This window comes from Pelophylax lessonae (assembly GCF_965119305.1).
Source record: "Pelophylax lessonae genome assembly, chromosome: 4".
NCBI lineage: Eukaryota > Metazoa > Chordata > Amphibia > Anura > Ranidae > Pelophylax > Pelophylax lessonae.
In genome coordinates, this window is record NC_138771.1 from 618,497,127 (window position 1) to 618,512,871 (window position 15,745).

Here is a 15,745-nt window from a genome sequence, read left to right on the forward strand (position 1 = left end):
AAGAACCCCAAAGGGCAGATGAAAGCTGTCTTTTCCTGATCCTCCTTCTTCATGGGTACCTGATAATATCCAGATCTCAAGTCAAGCACACTGAACCACTGGCTGCCAGATAGGGCGTTCAGGAGATCCTCTATCCGGGGCAAAGTGTACTGATCTGGCACAGTCCTCTTGTTCAGAGTACGGTAGTCCACACATAGCCGAACTGAACCATTCTTTTTCCTCACTACCACAATAGGTGAGGCATAGGGGCTCCGGGACTCTGTGATGATGCCTGCTCCTTTCATCTGCTGGAGTATGTCCCGGACATCTTCCACATCTCGAGGGGGTATTCTTCTTGACCTTTCTCTGAAAGGAGTAGAATCAGCAAGTCTTATAGCATGGGTGGCACTCTTAGAACACCCCACGTCCATCTCTGCTCTGGAGAACACTCCCTCTCGGGTGGCCAGTTTTGAACGAAGGCTGTCTTTCCACTGCTGTGGTAGAGGAGAATCTTCTAGATCAAAATCTAAAGGTGTTTTCACATGATCCTTCTGTTCTGCACTCACAGACATGATGGACAAAACTTGATCTAAAAGGTGTATCACACCAATCTTCTGATGACGATCAATCCGGATTTCTGTTGGGGTTAAATTCTGTACCATCACAGGAAAGCTCCGACACCACCTTTTTCGCCAATCTTTTACCTCAGGTATGAGAGTCCAGCCCTTCTTCTGATCCTCTTCAGGCAGAGACTCAATAAGGTATTGTCCAGTTCCCCCCAACATTTCATGGGGCATTGAGGCTATGGCTCGTAAAGTTTTGGTCTCACCAGGCTTCACAAATGCAGGTTCTGTTCCTGAATAGTGGCACAACCCTGGTTTTGTTTCAAGGGCTAGTCGTTGACACTCTTTTCCTAGGACAGGGCTGACCTCCATCAATCGGTCTAAAGAGACATCTCCCACTTCTGTCAGATAGGCCCTGAATACATCCTGTACCATCTTTGCATTAGTACCCAATATTATTGGGGCACACACTTTCTTGGCTGCAGGGCATATCAAAGCTTCCAGCTCCATAGGATATATCATCCCGGTGTTTAACTGGGGAATAGTTATGGTCACTTTTATGCATCCCTCCACAGGTTGAGCTTGAGACCCAACACCCCATAGCTGAAACTCTCCTGCAGGTTCCATAGGAATGTGTTTCAAATGACGTTCATAGAAGTCTCTGTAGATAATGGTGACTTGAGAACCTGTATCTAGCAATGCTGAAGCATGAATTCCTTCTACTTGTACGTGTATCAAAGATTTAGGCCCAATCTTGGCCCCAACAGATGGACTATATGTAGGCCGGGTCTTCCTCTGCTTGTAAGACCTAGTCATTTGAGTCTCCTCGAGCTCGGTTGCCAGCACCTCCACATCCACCTCCATGGAATTCACAGGGCACTCCCGCTGAAAATGCCCTAACTTTCCACATATAAAGCAGTCCCCTCGGCGGGGTGAATCCTCAGGAAACAGCTTTTTCTGAGTCTTCCTGTGTTGCCCCCCACTTCCAGGGGGAGGATCTGCTCTCTCTGGTGGTGATTTGCATAAGAGCTCCAATTCAGCCACCTTCTTCCTAAGAGCTGACAGTTCTGTATCCTCTTTCTCCTTCTGTAGGGGTGGACACATCTGGTCTTCCAATCTCCTGGCTGTATTTATTAAGGTAGAATAAGGCAGAACTTTATCATCCATCTTGGCTCTCAGCAGAATCATAACTGGATTATTGGTCAAACCACCTCTCTGAATTTGCTTAGATAGCCGAGCATCCAACTCAGAGGCAGTGACTGCTCCTTTATGGAATAACTTTCCTAGCAATAGCTGTAACCGGTTGATATAGTCAGTGGCTTTTTCATGCTCCTTCTGCTTAGTGGCTAGGAACTTAACCAACAGATCATCCAAATCTTCTGATTTCCCATAAGCATCCTGTAAGACTCGTAGATAGTCGTGCACAGTAGCTTGCCCATTTACTCCCTTGTACAGTCTTATCATGTCTGTAGCGGGAAAATGAAGACTCTCTACCAACCGCTGTTTCTTTATGGTATCCGTACAAGACCATTCCTCCAACAACTGCATAGCATTATCCTTCCAGACCTCAAACGGCTCTTCTCCTGCAGGAACAGGCTGATTCCCAGAAAACACCTTTAGTTTGCGGTAACTATGGGTGTGGTTCGCCGTCACTATGGCTTCTGAGAGTTTCTGTAGTATGTCCGATACATCACTACCTCCTGTAGGCAGGGTGCGTACTTCAGGGTTGTCTGGTTTCAGTAATGCTGCAGATGGATAAAATTCTGCTTTAGGAGTCATCATCCCCTGTCCTGTAATAGGATGGGCAGCTTGTTTAGGAATGGCTCCAGCCTTTCCTGAGATGGGAGTCAGGAGCTTAGAATAATTTTCTGTGACATAGTCTTTCTGTTCTAATTTAAAGGGTGGTTGCAGTGAGACCCTTTCTTTCTTATCAAGGAGAGCGTACACGAAGGAGCATCCTTCATCCGGGGCTCCATATAAATGAACGTTGGTAGGCATCTCATGGTTTCCCAAGTCCGTATGACAATATATTAACATGTAAGTTTGGCCTTCAGAATCCTGCAGGATATCCCTGATGGTCGCCATTTCTATTCCCAATCGAATTTCTATACACAAGATGACGTGATTCATCTCACAGCAGGAGGGGACTTTGCATAACATCACAGCTTGCTGTAATGGTACATTTCTTTGCTGGGCCCACTCTTTTGCAAAGGAGGGAGTGGCCTGAGGACTTAACCTATTCTCACTGGTTGTACCCCAATAGATCTCAGCAGTGCCTCCATATGTAACGGGGTTTTGAGTTTAGTGTCTTTGGGGTCCCTAACCCTAGTTAACTCACTATGCCTGACAGGCGGATCCTGAGCCTCCGCTATATGGGAGCTGGGGTACATGTCTGCGGCAGTGCCTCCACCCAGTGGGGCATCCGGGGTAGGGATGTGGGGTCCCACTGGGAACATACTTGGTGCAATGAGACTGACACAGCCTAACTGGAACTAACTTTATATAGTAAGTAGCAAATGAACCAACATACATAGGAAAATACAATAGAGTAACACAGATAAGAATGCAATGTGGATTTTCCTCACCCACCCACTAGCACACCTGCGTCCCACCCCCTTATCTTCACCCTAATGGCCGTTGGTGCACATAGGAGAGTTGGGGCCCCTATAAGTCCTGTTCCACAGAGTCATTGAAGCAGCCTGAGCTGTGCAATGTCCACTCTGGACCTCAGAGTCTTTACTGGGAGTGAGGAGACAGGTGCCCTGTGGTGATACAGGGAGAGGCGTGGCTTACCCTCACAATGCAATTTACCAGATCAGTCCGCTGCAGTCTCCTCTCACTGGATTCACCAGACGTCTGGACTCAGTGTGTGTCTTTGCCAGGGGTCCCTCTCTCAGCTGGTGTGGTCTTGGGTGAAGTAAGTTTTCTCAACAGGGTTCTATCTCTGTGCTGCAGTCTTTCACAGCTAGTCACATGTCCTTTCTCTGGCTGAGCATGTGGTAACTTCTAGAAGTCTTCCATGACCTCCTTCCTCAGAGCTGTGCAGGAAGTCCTCCCAGGACATTAATAGGTGATAAAGCCTGAGCAGAAAGATAAAAAGTCATCCAGAGCTGGTGTCTATCTCCCTCAGTCTTTCCTCACACACCACTTCCTGGTCACACTGTGATGATGCAACAATCCTGTGACTGAAAGGGCCAAGTCCTGTGATCCATGCTCAATGTTTTTTTAACAGCATACTGAGTCCATCTGCCATCTACTGGGCATTTCAGATAATACAGCCTGAGTAAAATCCACAGGGCTACACCTGTAATAATAAAAAAAAAAAAAATGGGTGATATTTTGTAACACAGTGTTTGTAACTTTCAGCAACGATAAAATAAAAGAAGATTTAAATACAAAAAAAGATCAATGGCAGAATGTTTTTTTTTTATCTTTTTGCATTCTAGGTATTGAGATAAAAAACCTTCTGTGTGCAGCAGCCTCCCTTAGCCCGCCATAATACTTACATGAGCCCTTCTCCATCCACTGATGTTGCACGAGTGCCTTGGCTGTCCAGGACTCTAACTCATTAGCTCAGACAGGAGCATGGTGCCATTGGCTCCCGCTGCTGTTAATTAAAGTCAGTGAGCCAGTAAGGAGAGAGAGGGGCGGGGCCAAACCACGGCTCTGTGTCTGAATGGGCACACAGAGCATCGACTCGACTTAGGAGCCCCCCATAGCAAGCTGCTTGGTGTGGGGGCACTCGGCAGGAGGGAGGGGCCAGGAGAGCCAAAAAGGGACGAGGAGGATCTGGGCTGCTTTGTGCAAAACCAACTGCACAGAGGAGGTAAGAATAACATGTTTGTTATTTTTATACAAAAAAAAAGCAGGACTTAACAATCACTTTAACCACCTGGCTAACGCCTGCCGGCAGGCTGGCTCGGCTGCGCGAATTGGCGTACCAGTACAGCGGTTCCCAGGAGCACTCCTGGGGGCGATCACACACTTTCAGCAGAGTGTGCCCACCCTCATTAGGCAGCAGAGATGCCGATCCACGGGACTGGCAGCACCGGTTGCCGCTGGGCACCCGCAAACGCTCCCTTCTGAGAAATAAGAATGGTCAGCTGTTGTAAACACAGCCGACCGTTCTTCTTTCTGAAATGATCACAGAGCTCCTGTGGCCCTTCTATATAGGATCACAAGTCCCTCCCCCCGTACAGATAGAAAACACCCCCTAGGCTCACACTTAACTCTTTGATCACCCCTGGGTTAACCCCTTCCATGCCAGTGTCATTATTACAGTAACAGTGCATATTTTTTAGCACTGATTACTGTAGTAATGTCACTGGTCCTTCCAAAAGTGTCAAAAATATCAGTTAGGGGTCCGATCTGTCCGTCGCAATGTCGCAGTCCCGCTAAACGCAGATCGCCGCCATTACTAGTAAAAAAAAAAAAAAATTACATAAAACTTTCCTCTAGTTTGTAGATGTGATAACTTTTGCGCAAGCCAATCAAAATACCCTTATTGCGATTTTTTTTATTACCAAAAATATGTAGCAAATACAAAATTGGCCTAAAAGGGTGAAAAATTTTGATTTTTACTTTTATTTTTTTGGGGAATGTTATATAGCAGAAAGTGAAAAATGCTGTTTTTTTTTCAGAATTGTCGCTATTTTTTTGTTTATAGCGCAAAAAATAAAAATCGCAGAAGGGATAAAATACCACCAAAAGAAAGCTCTATTTGTTGTAAAAAAAGGACATCAATTTTATTCAGGTACAGCGTCGCACGTCCGCGCAATTGTCCGTTAAAGTAATGCAGTGCCAAATTGCAAAATAGGGCCTGGTCATTAACGGGGTAAATCCTTCCGGTCCAGAAGTGGTTCAAGTCAGTGAGCCAATAAGGAGAGAGAGAGAGGGGGCGGGGCCAAACCACGGCTCTGTGTCTGAATGGGCACACAAAGCATCGGCTCAGGTTTGGAGCCCCTCTAGCAAGCTGCTTGTTGTGGGGCACTCAGCAGGAGGGAGGGGCCAGGAGAGACAAAAGGAGACCCGAGAAGAGGAGGATCCGGGCTGTTCTGTGCAAAACCAACTGCACAGAGCAGTTAAGTATAACATGTTTGTTATTTTTATAATGCAAGACATTTTTTTTAAAAAAAGCAAGACTTTAGTATCACTTTAAGGGCATATTTACACTAATTCTACCCTCTTAAAAGCCAAGTCACTGTGGATCCCTTTTCATAAGGCGTTTAGCAGGTGGGGAGGAGGCATTATGTTGTCACTAGTGTTGAGCGAACACGGACTGTATTATTCGTGTTCGTACCGAATAATTGGATTTTTTGTACCCGAACACGGACACGGACACTTTACTGTATGTTCGGGTAAAAATCCGTGTTCGGTCGTTTTATTTCCGGGTTTTGCATGCTTTGGCGCTCTTTTCATGGCGGGCTTTCAACAGCCAATCAACAATCGTTTAACTGGTGTGCCTTAAGCCATCCCAGCCATGCCTGCAAATGTCTCAGTAGCTGTGATTGGCCGTCTGAAGCATGTGACCAAGTCTTTATAAGTTCGAGGCAGCCGCAGCGGCGTCATTATGCTGCTTAGATTCAGGGACAGAGCACACATCAACGTGCTGGCTGCTGATTAGGGAAAGATAGGCAGGAAAAAACCATTTGTGTCCGGATAGAATTGAGGGACAGGTCGGAGTGTTTAGGCAGGGCGAGTTGTAGGCATTTTAGGGATAGAGTCTGCTGAATTATAGGGTCAGTGTCTTCTACAAACTACAATCGATATTGCTGTGTGGGGGGTGGGGTCTGCACTCAATCCTGATCTACGATCTCTTCTCAATCCTGTTAGGGACAGAGTCTGCTGAATTTTAGGGAAACTGTGTTCTACAAACTACAATCGATATTGCTGTGTGGTGTGGGATTGGAGATAGGCAGGTGTCAGTGATCCACATCCATTTTTCTGTGTGTGAGCTGCAGTGAACACAATCTTTTTGGGCTGCAGTGAACACAATCTTTTTGGGCTGCAGTGAACACAATCTTTTTGGGCTGCAGTGAACACAATCTTTTTGGGCTGCAGTGAACACAATCTTTTTGGGGTGCAGTGAACAAAATCTTTTTGGGGTGCAGTGAACACAATCCTTTTTGGTGTGCAGTGAACACAATCTTTGTGGGGTGCAGTGAACAAAATCCTTTGTGGGGTGCAGTGAACACAATCTTTTTGGGGTGCAGTGAACAAAATCCTTTTTGGGGTGCAGTGAACAACATCCTTTTTGGGGTGCAGTGAACACAATCTTTTTGGGGTGCAGTGAACAAAATCCTTTGTGGGGTGCAGTGAACACAATCTTTTTGGGGTGCAGTGAACACAATCTTTTTGGGGTGGAGTGAACAACATCCTTTTTGGGGTGCAGTGAACAAAATCCTTTTTGGGGTGCAGTGAACAAAATCATTTTTGGGGTGCAGTGAACACAATCTTTTTGGGGTGCAGTGAACACAATCTTTGTGGGGTGCAGTGAACACAATCTTTTTGGGGTGGAGTGAACAACATCCTTTTTGGGGTGCAGTGAACATCCTTTTTGGGGTGCAGTGAACACAATCTTTTTGGGGTGCAGTGAACACAATCTTTGTGGGGTACAGTGAACAGAATCTTTGTGGGGTGCAGTGAACACAATCTTTGGGGGGTACAGTGAACACAATCTTTGTGAGGTGCAGTGAACACAATCTTTGTGGGGTGCAGTGAACACAATCATTGTGGGGTGCAGTGAACTCAATCTTTGTGGGGTACAGTGAACACAATCTCATACTTCTGAAGGTTTGAGGGTGCTGCCTGTTCCATACTCCCCCTACTCCTCATCTAGCCTTTTAGGGGTACAAACAATAGTAATTGGGGCCTAGTGTGGTTGTGTACGTGTGATATACATACACTTTTTTGGGATCATATTTTCTATTCCGCTATTTAATCAAAAACCTTTGGGGATCAGTTAAATTGGGGGATAGTCTGTGTTGGTACGTGTGAGAGAGATCCACCTTTCCAAGTTGTTGGGGTTCATCTCATACTTCTGAAGGTTTGAGGGTGCTGCCTGTTCCATACTCCCCCTACTCCTAGCCTTTTAGGGGTACAAACAATAGTAATTGGGGCCTAGTGTGGTTGTGTACGTGTGATATACATACACTTTTTTGGGATCATATTTTCTATTCCGCTATTTAATCAAAAACCTTTGGGGATCAGTTAAATTGGGGGATAGTCTGTGTTGGTACGTGTGAGAGAGATCCACCTTTCCAAGTTGTTGGGGTTCATCTCATACTTCTGAAGGTTTGAGGGTGCTGCCTGTTCCATACTCCCCCTACTCCTAGCCTTTTAGGGGTACAAACAATAGTAATTGGGGCCTAGTGTGGTTGTGTACGTGTGATATACATACACTTTTTTGGGATCATATTTTCTATTCCGCTATTTAATCAAAAACCTTTGGGGATCAGTTAAATTGGGGGATAGTCTGTGTTGGTACGTGTGAGAGAGATCCACCTTTCCAAGTTGTTGGGGTTCATCTCATACTTCTGAAGGTTTGAGGGTGCTGCCTGTTCCATACTCCCCCTACTCCTAGCCTTTTAGGGGTACAAACAATAGTAATTGGGGCCTAGTGTGGTTGTGTACGTGTGATATACATACACTTTTTTGGGATCATATTTTCTATTCCGCTATTTAATCAAAAACCTCTGGGGATCAGTTCAATTGGGGGATAGTCTGTGTTGGTACGTGTGAGAGAGATCCACCTTTCCAAGTTGTTGGGGTTCATCTCATACTTCTGAAGGTTTGAGGGTGCTGCCTGTTCCATACTCCCCCTACTCCTAGCCTTTTAGGGGTACAAACAATAGTAATTGGGGCCTAGTGTGGTTGTGTACGTGTGATATACATACACTTTTTTGGGATCATATTTTCTATTCCGCTATTTAATCAAAAACCTTTGGGGATCAGTTAAATTGGGGGATAGTCTGTGTTGGTACGTGTGAGAGAGATCCACCTTTCCAAGTTGTTGGGGTTCATCTCATACTTCTGAAGGTTTGAGGGTGCTGCCTGTTCCATACTCCCCCTACTCCTAGCCTTTTAGGGGTACAAACAATAGTAATTGGGGCCTAGTGTGGTTGTGTACGTGTGATATACATACACTTTTTTGGGATCATATTTTCTATTCCGCTATTTAATCAAAAACCTTTGGGGATCAGTTAAATTGGGGGATAGTCTGTGTTGGTACGTGTGAGAGAGATCCACCTTTCCAAGTTGTTGGGGTTCATCTCATACTTCTGAAGGTTTGAGGGTGCTGCCTGTTCCATACTCCCCCTACTCCTAGCCTTTTAGGGGTACAAACAATAGTAATTGGGGCCTAGTGTGGTTGTGTACGTGTGATATACATACACTTTTTTGGGATCATATTTTCTATTCCGCTATTTAATCAAAAACCTTTGGGGATCAGTTAAATTGGGGGATAGTCTGTGTTGGTACGTGTGAGAGAGATCCACCTTTCCAAGTTGTTGGGGTTCATCTCATACTTCTGAAGGTTTGAGGGTGCTGCCTGTTCCATACTCCCCCTACTCCTAGCCTTTTAGGGGTACAAACAATAGTAATTGGGGCCTAGTGTGGTTGTGTACGTGTGATATACATACACTTTTTTGGGATCATATTTTCTATTCCGCTATTTAATCAAAAACCTTTGGGGATCAGTTAAATTGGGGGATAGTCTGTGTTGGTACGTGTGAGAGAGATCCACCTTTCCAAGTTGTTGGGGTTCATCTCATACTTCTGAAGGTTTGAGGGTGCTGCCTGTTCCATACTCCCCCTACTCCTAGCCTTTTAGGGGTACAAACAATAGTAATTGGGGCCTAGTGTGGTTGTGTACGTGTGATATACATACACTTTTTTGGGATCATATTTTCTATTCCGCTATTTAATCAAAAACCTTTGGGGATCAGTTAAATTGGGGGATAGTCTGTGTTGGTACGTGTGAGAGAGATCCACCTTTCCAAGTTGTTGGGGTTCATCTCATACTTCTGAAGGTTTGAGGGTGCTGCCTGTTCCATACTCCCCCTACTCCTAGCCTTTTAGGGGTACAAACAATAGTAATTGGGGCCTAGTGTGGTTGTGTACGTGTGATATACATACACTTTTTTGGGATCATATTTTCTATTCCGCTATTTAATCAAAAACCTTTGGGGATCAGTTAAATTGGGGGATAGTCTGTGTTGGTACGTGTGAGAGAGATCCACCTTTCCAAGTTGTTGGGGTTCATCTCATACTTCTGAAGGTTTGAGGGTGCTGCCTGTTCCATACTCCCCCTACTCCTAGCCTTTTAGGGGTACAAACAATAGTAATTGGGGCCTAGTGTGGTTGTGTACGTGTGATATACATACACTTTTTTGGGATCATATTTTCTATTCCGCTATTTAATCAAAAACCTCTGGGGATCAGTTAAATTGGGGGATAGTCTGTGTTGGTACGTGTGAGAGAGATCCACCTTTCCAAGTTGTTGGGGTTCATCTCATACTTCTGAAGGTTTGAGGGTGCTGCCTGTTCCATACTCCCCCTACTCCTAGCCTTTTAGGGGTACAAACAATAGTAATTGGGGCCTAGTGTGGTTGTGTACGTGTGATATACATACACTTTTTTGGGATCATATTTTCTATTCCGCTATTTAATCAAAAACTTTTGGGGATCAGTTAAATTGGGGGATAGTCTGTGTTGGTACGTGTGAGAGAGATCCACCTTTCCAAGTTGTTGGGGTTCATCTCATACTTCTGAAGGTTTGAGGGTGCTGCCTGTTCCATACTCCCCCTACTCCTAGCCTTTTAGGGGTACAAACAATAGTAATTGGGGCCTAGTGTGGTTGTGTACGTGTGATATACATACACTTTTTTGGGATCATATTTTCTATTCCGCTATTTAATCAAAAACCTCTGGGGATCAGTTAAATTGGGGGATAGTCTGTGTTGGTACGTGTGAGAGAGATCCACCTTTCCAAGTTGTTGGGGTTCATCTCATACTTCTGAAGGTTTGAGGGTGCTGCCTGTTCCATACTCCCCCTACTCCTAGCCTTTTAGGGGTACAAACAATAGTAATTGGGGCCTAGTGTGGTTGTGTACGTGTGATATACATACACTTTTTTGGGATCATATTTTCTATTCCGCTATTTAATCAAAAACCTTTGGGGATCAGTTAAATTGGGGGATAGTCTGTGTTGGTACGTGTGAGAGAGATCCACCTTTCCAAGTTGTTGGGGTTCATCTCATACTTCTGAAGGTTTGAGGGTGCTGCCTGTTCCATACTCCCCCTACTCCTAGCCTTTTAGGGGTACAAACAATAGTAATTGGGGCCTAGTGTGGTTGTGTACGTGTGATATACATACACTTTTTTGGGATCATATTTTCTATTCCGCTATTTAATCAAAAACCTTTGGGGATCAGTTAAATTGGGGGATAGTCTGTGTTGGTACGTGTGAGAGAGATCCACCTTTCCAAGTTGTTGGGGTTCATCTCATACTTCTGAAGGTTTGAGGGTGCTGCCTGTTCCATACTCCCCCTACTCCTAGCCTTTTAGGGGTACAAACAATAGTAATTGGGGCCTAGTGTGGTTGTGTACGTGTGATATACATACACTTTTTTGGGATCATATTTTCTATTCCGCTATTTAATCAAAAACCTTTGGGGATCAGTTAAATTGGGGGATAGTCTGTGTTGGTACGTGTGAGAGAGATCCACCTTTCCAAGTTGTTGGGGTTCATCTCATACTTCTGAAGGTTTGAGGGTGCTGCCTGTTCCATACTCCCCCTACTCCTAGCCTTTTAGGGGTACAAACAATAGTAATTGGGGCCTAGTGTGGTTGTGTACGTGTGATATACATACACTTTTTTGGGATCATATTTTCTATTCCGCTATTTAATCAAAAACCTTTGGGGATCAGTTAAATTGGGGGATAGTCTGTGTTGGTACGTGTGAGAGAGATCCACCTTTCCAAGTTGTTGGGGTTCATCTCATACTTCTGAAGGTTTGAGGGTGCTGCCTGTTCCATACTCCCCCTACTCCTAGCCTTTTAGGGGTACAAACAATAGTAATTGGGGCCTAGTGTGGTTGTGTACGTGTGATATACATACACTTTTTTGGGATCATATTTTCTATTCCGCTATTTAATCAAAAACCTCTGGGGATCAGTTAAATTGGGGGATAGTCTGTGTTGGTACGTGTGAGAGAGATCCACCTTTCCAAGTTGTTGGGGTTCATCTCATACTTCTGAAGGTTTGAGGGTGCTGCCTGTTCCATACTCCCCCTACTCCTAGCCTTTTAGGGGTACAAACAATAGTAATTGGGGCCTAGTGTGGTTGTGTACGTGTGATATACATACACTTTTTTGGGATCATATTTTCTATTCCGCTATTTAATCAAAAACCTTTGGGGATCAGTTAAATTGGGGGATAGTCTGTGTTGGTACGTGTGAGAGAGATCCACCTTTCCAAGTTGTTGGGGTTCATCTCATACTTCTGAAGGTTTGAGGGTGCTGCCTGTTCCATACTCCCCCTACTCCTCATCTAGCCTTTTAGGGGTACAAACAATAGTAATTGGGGCCTAGTGTGGTTGTGTACGTGCGAGATACATACACTTTTTTTGATCATATTTCCTATTCCGCTATTCAATAAAAACCTTTGAGGATCAATTGAATTGCGGGATAGTCTGTGTCGGTACGTGTGAGAGAGATCCACCTTTCCAAGTTGTTGGGGTTCATCTCATACTTCTGAAGGTTTGAGGGTGCTGCCTGTTCCATACTCCCCCTACTCCTCATCTAGCCTTTTAGGGGTACAAACAATAGTAATTGGGGCCTAGTGTGGTTGTGTACGTGTGATATACATACACTTTTTTTGGATCATATTTTCTATTCCGCTATTTAATCAAAAACCTTTGGGGATCAGTTAAATTGGGGGATAGTCTGTGTTGGTACGTGTTGTAGAGATCCACCTTTCCAAGTTGTTGGGGTTCATCTCATACTTCTGAAGGTTTGAGGGTGCTGCCTGTTCCATACCCCCCCTACTCCTCATCTAGCCTTTTAGGGGTACAAACAATAGTAATTGGGGCCTAGTGTGGTTGTGTACGTGCGAGATACATACACTTTTTTTGATCATATTTCATATTCCGCTATTCAATAAAAACCTTTGAGGATCAATTGAATTGCGGGATAGTCTGTGTCGGTACGTGTGAGAGAGATCCACCTTTCCAAGTTGTTGGGGTTCATCTCATACTTCTGAAGGTTTGAGGGTGCTGCCTGTTCCATACCCCCCCTACTCCTCATCTAGCCTTTTAGGGGTACAAACAATAGTAATTGGGGCCTAGTGTGGTTGTGTACGTGCGAGATACATACACTTTTTTTGATCATATTTCCTATTCCGCTATTCAATAAAAACCTTTGAGGATCAATTGAATTGCGGGATAGTCTGTGTCGGTACGTGTGAGAGAGATCCACCTTTCCAAGTTGTTGGGGTTCATCTCATACTTCTGAAGGTTTGAGGGTGCTGCCTGTTCCATACCCCCCCTACTCCTCATCTAGCCTTTTAGGGGTACAAACAATAGTAATTGGGGCCTAGTGTGGTTGTGTACGTGCGAGATACATACACTTTTTTTGATCATATTTCCTATTCCGCTATTCAATAAAAACCTTTGAGGATCAATTGAATTGCGGGATAGTCTGTGTCGGTACGTGTGAGAGAGATCCACCTTTCCAAGTTGTTGGGGTTCATCTCATACTTCTGAAGGTTTGAGGGTGCTGCCTGTTCCATACTCCCCCTACTCCTCATCTAGCCTTTTAGGGGTACAAACAATAGTAATTGGGGCCTAGTGTGGTTGTGTACGTGTGATATACATACACTTTTTTTGGATCATATTTTCTATTCCGCTATTCAATAAAAACCTTTCTAGGGCAAGATCTTAAATTACAGAAATATGAGGAGACCGTCAAATAAGGGCCGTGGCCTGGGTCGTGGTGCTGCTGGTAGAGCTCCTGTTGCAAGGAGAGGACATGGTCGATCTGTGCCAGCTACACGCACAAGTGAAACACCTTCCTCAAGTGTGAGTAGGCGACAGAACCTGCATCAGTATTTGGTAGGGCATCAAACGCCCCTAGAAGTGATGAGGCCAGAACAAGTTGAGGCGATAGTAGATTGGTTTGCTGCTGACAGTGCCTCCAGTTCCTTCACATTGTCTCCCACCCAGTCTACTGCAGAAAGGTCAGAGTTGGCACCTGCAGCCAATGTCCAACCGTCTTTCACCTCACCCCCTTGCAAATCAGGCCAGCAGTCTGAGCCCCAAGCCATACAGCAGTCTCTTATTCTTTTTGAGGACTCTGTCAGCAGGGTTTCCCAGGGCCATCCACCTAGCCCTGCCCCAGAAGTGGAAGAGATTGAGTGCAGCGATGCCCAACCACTTATTTCTCAAGATGAGTACATGCAAGGATCATCGCAGCACGTCTCCGATGATGACGAAACGCAGGTGCCAACTGCTGCGGCGTTCAGCATTGTGGAGACCGACAAGGAGGGCAGGGGTGAAGACTGGGTGGAAGATGATGTGGAGGACGATGAGGTCCTCGACCCCACATGGAATGAACGTCATGCAGGTGACCTGAGTAGTTTGGAGGAAGAGGCGGTGGTCGCACAGAGCCACCAGCACAGCAGAAGAGGGAGCAGGGTGCAGAAGCGGAGCGGCCGTGCCCTAGACACTACGCCCGCTACTGCCCAACGCAGCAAGGGAACGAGCGCACCAAAGTCAGCTCAAAGGAGTTCTCTAGCGTGGAAGTTCTTTAGAAAATGTGCTGATGACAGGACACGAGTGGTTTGCACCCTGTGCAATCAGAGCTTGAAGCGAGGCATGAACCTTCTCAACCTGAGCACAACCTGCATGATCAGGCATCTAAGTGCAAAGCACGAGCTGCAGTGGAGTACACACCTTCAAAACCAAGAAACGTCTCTGGCTCATCCTGCTTCCTCTTCTGCTGCAGTCTCGGCCGCTCCAGCCACATCTGTAGTGATACCGGCACCTGCCACCCCGCAAACAGACGATCTGTCAGCAACACCACCACCTGGGTCACCAACAACCATCTCCACAATGTCCCGTGGAAGCGTTCAGCTTTCCATCTCCCAAACACTTGAGAGGAAGAGGAAGTACCCCCCTACCCACCCGCGATCCCTGGCCCTGAATGCCAGCATTTCAAAATTATTGGCCTTTGAAATGCTGTCATTCCGTCTGGTGGAGACGCACAGTTTTAAAAACCTTATGTCGGTGGCTGTCCCACAGTACGTCGTGCCCAGCCGCCACTACTTTTCCAGGCAAGCCATCCCTTCCCTGCACAACCAAGTGGGGGAAAATATCAGGTGTGCACTGCGCAACGCCATCTGTGCCAAGGTCCACCTAACTACGGATACGTGGACCAGTAAGCACGGTCAGGGGCGTTATATCTCCCTAACGGCACACTGGGTAAATGCAGTGGCGGATGGGCCTGAGGCGGATAGCAATTTGGCGCATGTCCTTCCACCACCGAGGATTGCAGGGCGCTTCAGTTTGCCTCCTGTTCCTAACTCCTCCTACTCCGCTTCCTCATCCTCTACCGCCTCCTCATCCGGACAGCGTAACACCTTCACCACCAACTTCAGCACGGCCAGGGGTAAACGACAGCAGGCAGTTTTACAACTTGCCTGTTTGGGGGACAAACCACACACCGCGCAGGAGTTGTGGAGGAGCATGGAACAGCAGACAAATGAGTGGTTGCTGCCAGCGAGCCTCAAGCCCGGCCTGGTGGTGTGTGATAACGGGCGAAATCTCATAGCAGCTCTGGGCCTAGCCGGTTTGACGCACATCCCTTGCCTGGCGCATGTGCTGAATTTGGTGGTGCAGAGGTTCCTTAAAAACTACCCCGATATGTCAGAGCTGCTGCAGAAAGTGCGGGCCGTTTGTGCGCACTTTCGGCGTTCTCACCCTGCTGCTGCTCGCCTGGCAGCGCTGCAGCGTAACTTCGGCCTTCCCGCTCACCGCCTCATATGTGACGTGCCCACAAGGTGGAACTCCACCTTGCACATGCTGGAAAGACTGTGCGAGCAGCAGCAGGCCATAGTGGAGTTTCAGCTGCAGCACGCACGCGTGAGTCGCTCTGCGGAACAGCACCACTTCACCACCAATAACTGGGCCTCCATGCGAGACCTG